Below are 14531 nucleotides of genomic sequence, written 5' to 3'. Positions count from 1 at the left end.
TCATTTACTCCATCGTGCTTTTAGTAGCGGCTGTGACTGGTACTGAAGACTGAGGTGTAATACCAAAGTGACTTGAGCACTACAGAAGCCATAGTCTTTGCCCAACTTAGGCTTCATTCACACTTGTGTCGGGATTCCGTTCATGGTTTCCATCAGACCTTTCCGTCAGGGGAAGCCGTGAACGGAAACCAAATGGAAACCATAGCTTTCCGTTTGCATTACCAGCGATTCCGCCAAAAAACGCAAACCTTATGGAACGGAGACAAACGGAAACCATTAGCAACGGAAGCATTACCATTGAAATCAATGGTAATGGAAACGTAAAGCTATGGTTTCTGTCCATGGTTTCCCTTGACAGTAAAGACCGACGGAACCCATGAACGGCACCGCGACGCAGATGTGAACGAAGCCTTAGATGGTCCATTATGTATTTTGTTTAATTTAAATGGAGACAGCCTTTGTGCCATATTGTTGTTAGGAGTAATGTACAAATCTCGGACGCTTGTGACATCAGAGGAATCACTAAATGGATATGTGTAATTACTAACATCATCATTACAGGGTATAAGGTATAAATAAGGGTGGAACCAAGTTTAATTATAGGTGGAGTCGTTTTACAAATGTTGTGTCATGCAGAAGGAAGCTTGTTTGCCATGTTACAAATATAAGAGAAAATATGCACCCGAAACAATGTATCCATAGACTGCACTTTTAATATAATTTGGGGAGGTATGTGTCAGTATATATATATATATACACACACACACACTTTTTTTATACATGTTTAGGCCTTCTTCACACAAATGTGTCCGTTTTGCAAGCGTAAAAAAAATGCAGCGTTTTTCTTGCATTGCCGTTGCCGTGTGACATCCGTGTACTGTCTGATTTTCACGCACCCATTGACTTCAATGGGTGCGTGATGCGCAAAAAACGCACAAGAATAGGACATGCAGTGAGTTTCACGCAGCGGACACACGCTGTGTGAAAAACACAATGTCTGAATGGCCCCATTGAATTGCATAGGTCCGTGTGACGTACGTTGTGTTAACGCACGTAACATGGACGTGAAATACGCTCGTGTGAATAAGGCCTTAGGCATACAGTAGCAGAAGTCCAGTGTATATGCTGGGTGATTTGACTAGCTTATTCACCGGATGTATACCACAAACAAGGTGTGAACGGAGCCCGAGGCGCGCACACAAACCCTGTTCCAAATGAATTCTGTGCATTGCATTGTGAAATACTGCAAATAAAACGCAACAAAAACCTAGTTTTACAGAATAACAACAACCACCTTTATTTTTATAAGGGTATGTGCACACACACTAATTACGTCCGTAATTGACGGACGTATTTCGGCCGCAAGTACCGGACCGAACACACTGCAGGGAGCCGGGCTCCTAGCATCATACTTATGTACGATGCTAGGAGTCCCTGCCTCGCTGCAGGACAACTGTCCCGTACTGAAAACATGATTACAGTACGGGACAGTTATCCTGCAGCGAGGCAGGGACTCCTAGCATCGTACATAAGTATGATGCTAGGAGCCCGGCTCCCTGCACTATGTTCGGTCCGGTACTTGCGGCCGAAATACGTCCGTCAATTACGGACGTAATTAGTGTGTGTGCACATACCCTAATGCTAACATCTACTTCAGTGCTTTACATTTAGGACATGTCATGCCTTCATTGTCCACTTAGGGTATGTGTGCACACTACCTAATTTCAGACGTAATTCAGGCATTTTACGCCTCAAAAGACGGCTCCATTACACCTGCAAACATCTGCCCATTGCTTGCAATGGGTTTTATGATGTTCTGTTCAGACGAGGTGTCATTTTACACGTCGCTGTCAAAAGACGGCGTGTAAAATGACGGCTCGTCAAAAGAAGTGCAGGTCACTTCTTGGGACATTTTTTGAGCCGTTTTTCCATAGACTCTATTGAAAACAGCTCCAAAAACGGCCGTGAAAAACGCCGCGAAAAACGCGAGTTGCTCAAAAAACGTCTGAAAGTCAGGATCTGTTTTCCCTTGAAAACAGATCCGTATTTTCAGACGTTTTTTGTTAAGCGTGTGAACATACCCTTATACTACTGCTGTTAGGTAAGCCTGAGGATCCATTAGACATCGCAACCTCTCCACCCCTATAAAGGTTTTACTGGTATGAACGACTATGAAATATTTAAACCGTCACAGATTTCTTTTTATGTATACTCATTATTAGGCCTTATTCACACGAACGTGTGCGTTTTGCGCGTGCAAAAATCGATGCCTTTTTATGCGCGTCGCAGTTCCCTGTGTCATCAGTGAATGGTGCGTGGCTGCGTGATTTGCGTGCATATGCCATCCTTATGACACGCGGTTTTGATGTTTAGGAAAAGAAATGAAGGAGGTGGTTTTATTTTTTCCTTCATTTCTTTATCTACTGTTGCGCGAATCACGTGTGACACACGGAAGTGCTTCTGTGTGCTGCGCGTGATTTTCACGCACCCGTTGATTTCAATGGGTGCGTGATACGCGAAAAACGCCCAAGTATAGGACATGTCGTGAGTTTTACGCAGCGGACACACGCTGCGTGAAAATCACGGAATGTCTGAACGGCCCCATAGACTAACATAGGTCCGTGCGACGCGCGTGATTTTCACGCGCGTGTCACGGACGTTAACCAAGTTCCACGTTCGAGTGAATAAGGCCTTAGTTTATGATACATCATCTTGGGGACATTCAGGTGAATTAAATCTTTTACTTTTTTTAGTGTCTCTGTGCCAATTTTTAGTAAACCTCTATTCACATTGTGTTTGAGCTTTACTTTGGAGGTATATGTTGGGAGTATTTCTCGATCTTTACCTCGGACGGAAGACTTTGACATTGTAGAGACATACAGACACCAGACCCTTAAAGAGGCTCTGTCACCAGATTTTGCAACCCCTATCTGCTATTGCAGCAGATTGGCGCTGCAATGTAGATTACAGTAACGTTTTTATTTTTAAAAAACGAGCATTTTTGGCCAAGTTATGACCAATTTTGTAGTTATGCAAATGAGGCTTGCAAAAGTCCAAGTGGGTGTGTTTAAAAGTAAAAGTCCAAGTGGGCGTGTATTATGTGCGTACATCGGGGCGTGTTTACTACTTTTACTAGCTGGGCGTTCTGACGAGAAGTATCATCCACTTCTCTTCAGAACGCCCAGTGCAGACACACAGCGTGTTCTCGAGAGATCACGCTGTGTCGTCACTCACTTCCTGCCCCAGGTCCTGCATCGTGTCAGACGAGCGAGGACACATCGGCACCAGAGGCTACAGTTGATTCTGCAGCAGCATCAGCGTTTGCAGGTAAGTAGCTACATCTGGTGCTGATGTGTCCTCGCTCGTCTGACACGATGCAGGACCTGTGAGTGACGTCACAGATCTGCACTGCCAGAAGCTGGGCGTTCTGAAGAGAAGTGGATGATACTTCTCGTCAGAACGCCCAGCTAGTAAAAGTAGTAAACACGCCCCGATGTACGCACATAATACACGCCCAGTTGGACTTTTACTTTTCAACACGCCCAGTTGTACTTTTGCAAGCCTCATTTGCATAAATACAAAAATGGTCATAACTTGGCCAAAAATGCTCGTTTTTTAAAAATAAAAACGTTACTGTAATCTACATTGCAGCGCCGATCTGCTGCAATAGCAGATAGGGGTTGCAAAATCTGGTGACAGAGCCTCTTTAAATACAGATCCCAAACCAGACCCCTAAATACAGAGACCAAACCCCCTAATTAAATACAAACATGAAGCCACCACACCCTTAAATAAATACAGACCTCAGACCAGGCGTGCAGATACTCACCTCCATTAATTCCTGTAGTCCTCTCCTATTCTAGGTCCCGCCACTTTATGATGTTGTGTGCCTTGGCGCCTGGAAATGAAGCGGACTGAAGAAACAGGGAGAGGTGAGTATATTTGAAAGAGGATTCTGCTGCTGGGAGACTTGACAGCTCTCCCGGAGGGTGTACCCTTTTGTTCCGGGAGTCTCCCGGTCAATCTTGGAGAGTTGGCCAGTATGAGTATCAGGCATAAACATTGGGCTTTGGACCATCCATTTTTGTTAGAAGGTTCCCTTGAAAAAAAAGTTGATAACAGGCAGTCCAATTACTGAGACCCCCAGTGATCGTCTGTAATCTGTGGGAGAACCCAGCAGAAAGTGTTACATTTTCCTTCAGCTCCACCACTGGGGAAATTAAGTATTACACAGTGCCCATTTAAATCAATGGGTTGTCCATGTAATGCACGCTCTTTCGAGCTGCTCTCCACTTTGGCTAATAGAGAAGAGTTCTGAATGGAGAACGCCCATCTATTAAACTATTTGCTTTGCTGATTTTTTTTTCCGTACTGTAATTTTGGATAATTTGCATTATATTGGCAGTGTTTGCATAAATGCTAATATATATATACATATATATTGTTCTATTAAATCTTTCTGATTGTTAACTTACTGAATCTCTTTAACAATTTCCTCCATGAAATTGTGTTCATATTTCCAGGTCTGTGAAGTACGTTTTCCCTCAGATCAGGACATCAATGGTGATGGAAACGGAAACCTATGGTTTCCATTTTTTTTCAGTCAGGGTCCCGTTCTGACGGGAAGCTCCGACCGAACATTAGAACGGAACCCTGACGCAGATGTGAACAAATCCTAAGGGAATACAACTCCTCTATCCACATTTTAAATGTGAGGTCTTACACAATAGCACAGACATCATTGCCAGAGGTTTAACGAAGCTCCTGGACCCCAATGCAAAATCTGTAACAGGACCCCAACTACCATTTATAATACTGGTGTCTTCTTATGTTGCAGAGAGGCCTTTAGGCATCCTCAGGCAAAAGGGGAACAGGCCCGACTGCTGCCTCCGAACCCCTTAGTGTATGTGCACACGCTTACTAAAAAACGTTTGAAAAAACGGAGCTGTTTTCAAGGGAGAACGGCTCCTGATTTTCAGCCGTTTTTTAAACAAACTCGCGTTTTCCGCAGCGTTTTTTACGGCCGTTTTTGGAGCTCTTTTTCTATAGAGTCAATCATAAATGGCTCAAGAAGTGACATGCACTTAAAAACGGCCGCGTAAAAAACCTGCACGTCGGAACAGAATGCCGTATTTCCCATTGAACTCAATGGGCAGATGTTTGGAGGCGTTCTGCTTCCCATTTTCCGGCAGTTTATGGCCCGAAAAACGGCCGAAAATAAGCCGTGTGCACATACCCTTATAGTTACGTTCGTAATCATTGCTGTTCATTAAAATTACACAGCGTGCAAGAACGATCCTTTGGGTATGGTCCAACGTAGCGACATGCTTCTGAAACCTTGCTCACTTGCAGTGGCTAATGCCCGCATGATTTTGGCAAAATCGTGCAGTCATTGGCCACTGCATGCGGTTGCGCTATTGACTGCATTTGGTCACCACTACGTCGGACCGTTATGAACATTGTTATTTCATTTGGCCCAAGGTCCTCGAGGAGTTTTCCTCATAAGCCAAACCTTTCCATTGGCTTATTAGAGCATATTGATGTAATAGAGGTGGGCATTTGCCTCGGGACCACCTTATTAGTCAGAGTAGAGAGTCTCTGAAAAGAGCACCTTCTCTGGCAGAATTAACGCAATCAGATTTAGTCGCTCATTCATTTAAAATTGCGTCACCGACCACAGCTTCTCTGGCATAAAACAGCTGATCGCCAGTGGTTATAGCAGCCAGACCCATATTGATGATTGCTGGGGTGGTTTCGATTTGAGGAGGGGGTTCAGGTTTCATTGATGCTGGCTCACTTTGGATTTTGGCCTTTTTACACGGGCCAATGATTGGGCAAACAAGTGTTCATATGTAAACAGCGCAACGATCAGCAGATGAACGAGCAAACGCTTGTTCATCGGCTGAACGTAACGATTATGCAGAAAAAAATATTATCATGGTCAGCAGCACCATCACATCTCCCTGTGTAATCAAGATGTGCTGCCGATATAATGGAAATGCATGGGGACGAGCGATCGTAGTAACAATCGCTAGTCCCCATACGTTACTGATCATGGCTCCCTCTGAAAGGAGGAGTCGAACGCTGATCAACGAGCTGTCTCGCTGATTGGCGCTCGTTTTCACATCCAAAACTGTCCGGTGTAAAAGGACCCTCACTTTTGGACTGTAGATTATTATTATCAGATGCTCTGGGGACCTGGTCGTGCAGTAAAGGACTATTGTAAATGACCTGAATTGCATTACTAGTTTATGACAGCTCGGTGTGGCTTCCTTTTAATCCTGTAATCATTTCACAATGGTATTTATGGAAGTGAACTAAGAAGATAAGTAGAGTTACTCAACATTATATATACACTTAAACTATAAATGTATGTACAAAAATAGTGTATCCATCCAGAGACTTCCTGAATAATGACATTGTTTAACCCCTTCCCGACATTTGACGTACATGTACGTCATGGAAAGTACTGACTTCCCGCATCTTGCCGTACATGTACGTCAAACGTTTGGCACCGGCTCAGAGGCTGAGCCGGTCCCATCATCACCGGATCTCAGCTGTATCTTACAGCTGACATCCGACTGTAACGGCGGGGACCGAAATTAGCTTCGATCCCCGCCATTAACCCCTTAAGTGCAGCGCTCAAACGCGATCGCTGCACTTAAGGTGTTTGCAGCTCATCGGAACCCCAGTAATGAAATTGCCGGGGTTCCGGTGGCTGCAATGGCAACCGGAGGCCTAATACTGGCCTCCCGGTCTGCCTAGCACCGAAGCCGGTCAAGATCCGCCCGGCGGCGGAGCCTGATCGGCTTCCGTAGCTGCCGGCAAGATGGCGCCGGGTCAGGAGCTGATCCGGCGTCATCAGCGGTGGAAGTCAGCTGTACTGTACAGCTGACATCCACCTGTAACGGCAGGAACCGGAGCTAGCTCCGATCCCTGCCATTAACCCCTTCGATGCAGCAATCGAAAGCGATTGCTGCATCGTAGCGGTTACAAGCAGATCGCCAGCCCTGACAGGCAATCGGGACTGGCGACTGCTGTTATGGCAACAGGAGACACAATGGTCTCCTGCTCTGCCATTACGGAAGCCGATTTAGGCCCCGCCGGGAGGCGAAGCCTAAACGGCTTGCTGTCAGTGAATGACTGACAGATCTAATACATTGCACTACATAGGTAGTGCAATGTATTAGAAAAAAAAAAATCTGACCGTTGGACCTTCAAGTCCCCTAGTGGGACTTGAGAAAAAGTGTAAAAAAAGTATAAAAAAGTGTAAAAAAAAGTGCAAAAAATAAAAGTTTGAAAACAATAAAAGTTTCAAGTAATCAAATAACACACAATCCCCCTTTTACTCTTATCAAGTCCTTTATTATTGAAAAATAATAATAAACCATATGTATTTGGTATCGCCACGACCGTAACGACCGGAGGTATCAAAATATTATATTATTTATTGCACGCGGTGAACAGCGTAAAAAAAACCCGTAAAAAACGTTACCAGAGTTTCTGTTTTTTAGTCACTTTGCCCTACAAATATTACAATAAAAAGTGATCAAAAAGTCGCACGTATCCAAAAATGGTACCTATAAAAACTATAGCTCGTCCCGCAAAAAACAAGCCCTCACACACCTCCGTCGACAAAAAAATTAAAACGTTATGGTTCTCACAACTTGGCGACAGAAAAAATACATTCTTTTTACAAAAGTAATTTTATTGTGCAAAAAGTTGTAAAACATAAAAAAGTTCTATAAATGAGGTATCGCCGGAATCGTACTGACCCGCAGAATAAAGGTAACATGTAGTTTATAATGCGTGGTGAACTCTGTATAAAAAAAAAACAAAAAAAGCTGTGCCAGAATTGCGTTTTTTGGTTTACCTGGCATCCCAAAAAATAGGATAAAAGGTGATCAAAAAGTCACATGTACCCCAAAATGGTACCAATAATAACTACAGCTCGTCCCGCAACAAACCAGCCCTCATACCGCTACGTCTATGAAAAATAAAATTAGTTATGGCTCCAATAAGTCAGGAAATAAAAAAATATGCAGTTGTGCCCGAGGGGAACATTTCTTCTGTTTCAAGAGGCGATTTATCAAGGACCTAAAATTAGGGAACCAGGAAGGGGGGGCCCAAACATATCCGATGGAAGCGACGGTGCCCGTATTATACCAGGATAATACTTTCCCAGCAAAATTCCCCAAACTACAAAGGTGCAGAGTGTGGACCAAAAGGGGGATAAGAAATGACACCATTTATCAGTGCGACACCGGCCTGTGCAGAAAGGATTGCTTCACAGCGTAACACACATCTATGGATTATTTTTATTTTTTTATACCACCTGACTATGCCCCTTATATACTCCGCCCCGCTTACATGTACCCCCACATTATAAAACACCAGCAATACTCAAACAAATATAGTACCAAGCAAAATCCGCTCTCCAAAAGCCAAATGGTGCTCCCTCGGCCCTGAACCCTACAGCGTGCCCAAACAGCAGTTTCCTTCAACATATATGGCACCGTCATACCCGTGAGAACCCTTTTAACAATTTTTGTGGTGTGTGTCTCCAGCGTCATAAGCTGGGCATGACATATTTGCCACTGAATGGCATATCTAGGGAAAAATATAAATTTTTAATTTGCACCATCCGCAGCGCATTCATTTATGGAAAAGACCTGTGGGGTGAAAATGCTCACTACACCCCTTAATAAATGCCTTGAGGGGTGCAGTTCCATAATGGGGTCACTTATCAGGGGTTTCTTTTTATTATTTCACATCTGAGCCTCTGCAGTTGTGAACCAATACTTTGTAAATCGCCAAATTAGGCCTCCACTCCGCATGGTACTCTTCACTTCTGAGCCCTGTCATATGTCCAGACAAAAGATTAGGGCCACATGTAGGGTGTTTCTAAAACCGGGAAACACCGCATAATAATTAGAGAGCTGTCTTGTTATGGTGGCACAAGCCGGGCACCACATATTGGCATATCTATGGAAAAAAATCCCATTTTCACTCTGCAACATTGAGCGCACACTAATTTCTACAAAACACCTGCAGGGTTAAAATGCTTACTACACCCCTTGGTAAATGCATTGAGGGGTGTAGTTTACAAAATGGGGTCACTTCTGGGGGGTTTCCACTGTTTTGGGCCCACAGGTGCCCAGAAACCAATCCAGCAACATCTGCACTCCAAATGGCGGTCCTTCCCTTCTGAGCCCTGCCGTTTGCCCAAACAGCAGTTTATGACCACATATGGGGTATTGCCGTACTCGGGAGAAATAGCTTTACAAATGTTGGGTTCTTTTTTTCCTTTATTTGTTGAGAAAATGAAAAAAATTTGCGCTAAAGCTACGTCTTATTGAAGAAAAAGGACTGTTTTTATTTTCACTGCCTAATTCTAATAAATTCTATGAAACATCTGTGGGGTCAAAATGCTCACTACACCCCTAGATGCATTCTTCAAGAGGTGTAGTTTCCTAAATGGAGTCCCTTTTTGGGCGTTTTCATTGTTTTGTCCCCTCAGGGGCTTTGCAAATGTGACCTGGCCTCCGCAAATCATTCCTGCTAAATGTGATCTCAAAAAGTCAAATAGTGCTCTTTCCCTTCTAAGCCCTGCCGTGTGTCCAAACAGCCGTTTATTACCACATGTGGGGTATTGTTTTACTCGGGAGAAATTGCTTTACAAATTTTGTGGTGCTTTTTCTCCTTTAGTCCTTCTGGAAATGAGAAAAAATTAGCTAAACCTACATTTTCTTTGAAAAAATGTAGATTATTATTTTCAGGGCCTACTTCCAATAATTTCTGCAAAAAAACTGTGGTGTCAAACTGCTCACTCTACCCCTAGATAATTCCCTCATGGGGTGTAGTTTCCAAAATGGGGTCACTTGTGGGGGGTTTCCACTGTTTTATCCCCTCAGGCGCTTTGTAAATGTGACATGGCCTCCGCAAACCATTCCTGCTAAATTTGAGTTCCAAAAGCCAAATGGCGCTCTTTCCCTTCTCAGCCTCGCCGTGTGTCCAAACAGCCGTTTATTACCACATGTGAGGTACTGTTTTACTCGGGAGAAATTTCTTTACAAATTTTATGGTGATTTTTCTCCTTTAGTCCTTGTGGAAATGAAAAAAAATTAGCTAAACCTACATTTTATTTGAAAAAATGTAGATTTTCATTTTCACAGCCTACTTGCAAAAATTTCTGCAAAAAACCTGTGGGGTCAAAATGCTCACTATACCCCTAGATAATTTCCTCAATGGGTATAGTTTCCAAAATGGGGTCACTTGTTTGGGGTTTTCACTGTTTTGTCCCCTCAGGGGCTTTGTAAATGTGACATGGCCTCCGCAAACCATTCCTGCTAAATGTGATCTCTAAAAGCCAAATGGCGCTCTTTCCCTTCTCAGCCACGCCGTGTCTCCAAACAACCGTTTATTACCACATGTGGGGTATTGTTTTACTCGGGAGAAATTGCTTTACAAATTTTGCGGTGCTTTTTCTCCTTTAGTCCTTGTGGAAATGAGAAAAAAAATCGCTAAACCTACATTTTCTTTGAAGAAATGTTGATTTTAATTTTCACGGCCTACTTCCAATAATTTCTGTAAAAAACCTGTGCGGTGAAAATGCTCACTACACCCCTAGATAATTTCCTTGAGGTGTCTAGTTTCCCAGATGGGGTCACTTTTGGGGGATTTTGACTGTTTTGGCACCGCAAGAGCCCTTCAAACCTGACATGGTGCCTAAAATATATTCTAACAAAAATAAGGCCCCAAAATCCACCAGGTGCTCCTTTGCTTCTGAGGCCGGTGCTTCAGTCCAGTAGCACGCTACGGCCACATGTGGGATATTTCCTAAAACTGCAAAAACTGGGCAACAAATATTGAGTTGCATTTCTCTGGTAAAACCTTCTGTGTTATAAAAAAAATTGTATTAAAAATGTATTTCTGCAGAAAAATATGAAATTTGTAAATTTCACCTCTACTTTGCTTTAATTCCTGTGAAATGTTTAAAGGGTTAAGACATTTTCTAAATGCTGTTTTGAATACTTTGAGGGGTGAAGTTTTTAAAATGGGGTGACTTTTTTGGGGTTTCTAATATATAAGGCCCTCAAAACCACTTCACAACTGAACTGGCCCCTGTAAAAATAGCCTTTTGAAATTTTCTTGAAAATGTGAGAAATTGCTGCTAAAGTTCTAAGCCTTGTGATGTCATAGAAAAATAAAAGGATGTTCAAAAAACGATGCCAATCTAAAGTAGACATATGGGTGATGTTAATTAGCAACAATTTTGTGTATTATAACTGCCTGTCTTACAAGCAGATACATTTAAATTGAGAAAAATGCTAATTTTTGCAATTTTTCGCTAAATTTTGGTGTTTTTCACAATTAAATACTGAACATATCGAGCAAATTTTGCCAGTAACATAAAGTCCAATGTGTCACGAGAAAACAATCTCAGAATCGCTTGGATAGGTGAAAGCATTCCGGAGTTATTACCACATAAAGTGACACATGTCAGATTTGAAAAATGAGGCTCTGTCAGGAAGGTCAAAAGTGGCTAAAGAGGGAAGGGGTTAAAAGTGATTTTTCTAATTAATGAGTCATGTAACTGGAGAATTTATGGTACATCAACATTGTCTTTATAAGGGCCTGTTCACATCAGCGTTGTCCTTCTGTTGAGGGGTTCAGTCTGAGGTTTCTGTCGGGTTAACAACGGAAAGGCAAACGGAAACCTTAGCATCAGTTTGCATCAACATTAATCTCAATGGTGACGGTAATGTTGCTAAAGGTTTCCGTTTGTCACCGTTGTGACAGGGTTCCATTGGTTTGACGGAATCAATAGTGCAGTCGACTACGGTATTGCTTCCGTCAAAACGACGGAACCCTTGCACAACGGAGACAAACGGAAACCATTTGCACCATGCGTCACCATGGGAAACAATGGTGATGCAAACGGAAACCTATGGTTTCCATTTCTTTTAGTCAGGGTTCCGTTTTGATGGAAAGCTCCGACAGAACGCCAGAACGGAACCCTGATGCAGATGTGAACAAAGCCTAACCCCAAAAACTCTGTAAGGCAAGGCTCACACACACAGTTTTGATGAGGTTTTTGTGGCAATTTTTGGCTATGTTCACACAGAGTATTTTGCAGGAGGAATATCTGCCTCAAAATTCCGTTTGGTAGTTTGAGGCAGATTTTCCTCTCCCTGCACGCCGATTTTCGATGCGTTTTTCGCCCGCGGCCATTGAGCGCTGCGGGCATAAAACACAGTGAAATACGCTTTCTCTGCCTCCCATTGAAGTCAATGGGAGGTCAGAGGCGGAAACGCCCGAAGATAGGGCATGTCGCTTCTTCCCGCGAGGCAGTTTTACTGCTCGCGGGAAAAAGACGCCGATGCCTCCCATTGAAATCAATGGGAGGCATTTTCGGGACGTTTTTGACGAGTTTTGTGACGCGGTTTCCGCGTCAAAAAACTCTGCAAAATACTCCGTGTGAACATAGCCTTTGTCTGTTTTTTGAGCCAAACACAGAAGTGGACACAATAGAAAGGAGACGCATCAGTCTTTTATTTATGTCTTTTGGATCCATTTCTGGCTATGGCTCAAAATACTGAGCCAAAAACTGCATCAAATATGTGTATAAAAGAAAGACTGATACATCTCCTCTCTTTTGTAACCACTCCTGGCTTTTGCTTAAAAAACAGAAACAGTTTTGGAAACTGAATGTGTGAATCCAGCCTAAGGCCGGGTTCCCACAGGATGGATTCCCTGTGTAAAAACCATGCAGCGTATCCGATCTGGAACCCACAGTACATTCCATCCGAAAACCGCACCATAGTGGACCAACATCAGCAGAGGACATGACTCCCCAAACCATCACTGACTGTAGAAACTTCACACTGGACCGCAAGCAACTTGGATTGACGCCTCTCCACTCTTCCTCCAGACTCTGGGACCTTGATTTCCAAATGAAATGCAAAATTTACTTTCATCTGAAGACAGGACTTTGGATCACTGAGCAGCAGTGTTGGTCCACTGTGTTTATATCAAGTCCAGAGTCATCGCAGCCGTCTATGAGGAAATCTTCGAGCACTTCATGCTTCCCTCTACTGATAAGCTTTATGGAGATGCTGATTTCATTTTCCAGCAGGACTTGGCACCTGCCCACACTGCCAAAAGTACCAATACCTGGTGTAATAACCACAGTATCACTGCTTGATTGGCCAGCAAACTCGCCTGACCTAAACCCCATAGAGAATATATAAGGTATTGTCAAGAGGAAGATGAGAGACACCAGACCCAACAATGCAGACGAGCTGAAGGCCGATATCAAAGCAACCTGGGCTTCCATAACACCTCAGCAGTGCCACAGGCTGATCACCTCCATGCCACGCCGCATTGATAACACCTCAGCAGTGCCACAGACTGATCACCTCCATGCCACGCCGCATTGATAACACCTCAGCAGTGCCACAGACTGATCACCTCCATGCCACGCCGCATTGATAACACCTCAGCAGTGCCACAGACTGATCACCTCCATGCCACGCCGCATTGATAACACCTCAGCAGTGCCACAGACTGATCACCTCCATGCCACGCCGCATTGATAATACCTCAGCAGTGCCACAGACTGATCACCTCCATGCCACGCCGCATTGATGCAGTGATCCTTATAAAAGGAGCCCCGGCCAAGTATTGAGGGCAGATACTGTACATACTTTTCAGTAGGACAACATTTCGGTATTAAAAATTATTTTTTAAATTGGGCTTATATAATAGTGTAATTTTCTGAGACACCAAATTTTGGGTTTTCATTAACTGTTACCATAATTATTAACATTAAAAGAAAAAAATGCTGGAAATAGATCACTCTGTGTGTAATGAATCTATAATATATGAGTTTCACTTTTTGAATTGAATTACTGAAATAAATTAACTTTTTGATGATATTCTAAGGCTGGGTTCACACGACCATGTTACGTACGTAATGGACGTAACGTATTTCGGCCGCAAGTCCCGGACCGAACACAGTGCAGGGAGCCGGGCTCCTAGCATCATAGTTATGTACGACGCTAGGAGTCCCTGCCTCGCTGCAGGATAACTGTCCCGTACTGTAATCATGTTTTCAGTACGGGACAGTTGTCCTGCAGCGAGGCAGGGACTCCTAGTATCGTACATAACTATGATGCTAGGAGCCCGGCTCCCTGCACTGTGTTCGGTCCGGGACTTACGGCCGAAATACGTTCCGTCCATTACGGACGTAACATGGTCGTGTGAACCCAGCCTTATTCATTTTGAAGAACTAGTATATCACGGACAATGGAGAGCTTCCCCTACGAGTTGCCCCCCCCCCCTCCTAAACCAGATTCATCACCGGCTGAAGTCGTTCCTATACGCACACCCGATGTTCCACTCCTGAGGCTTTGCACTGTGGATTCTTTCGATGCAGTGATCTGCTGCTCAACGCTTTAAAATTGAGTTGTGCCGACCATCCTGCACAACCCAAATAGGTGAGCACGTTACCATTTTCCTTTTTCATT

The sequence above is a fragment of the Rhinoderma darwinii genome, chromosome 8 (genome assembly GCF_050947455.1).
Source record: "Rhinoderma darwinii isolate aRhiDar2 chromosome 8, aRhiDar2.hap1, whole genome shotgun sequence".
Taxonomy (NCBI): Eukaryota; Metazoa; Chordata; class Amphibia; order Anura; family Rhinodermatidae; genus Rhinoderma; species Rhinoderma darwinii.
Note: the sequence above shows the minus strand (reverse complement) of the source record.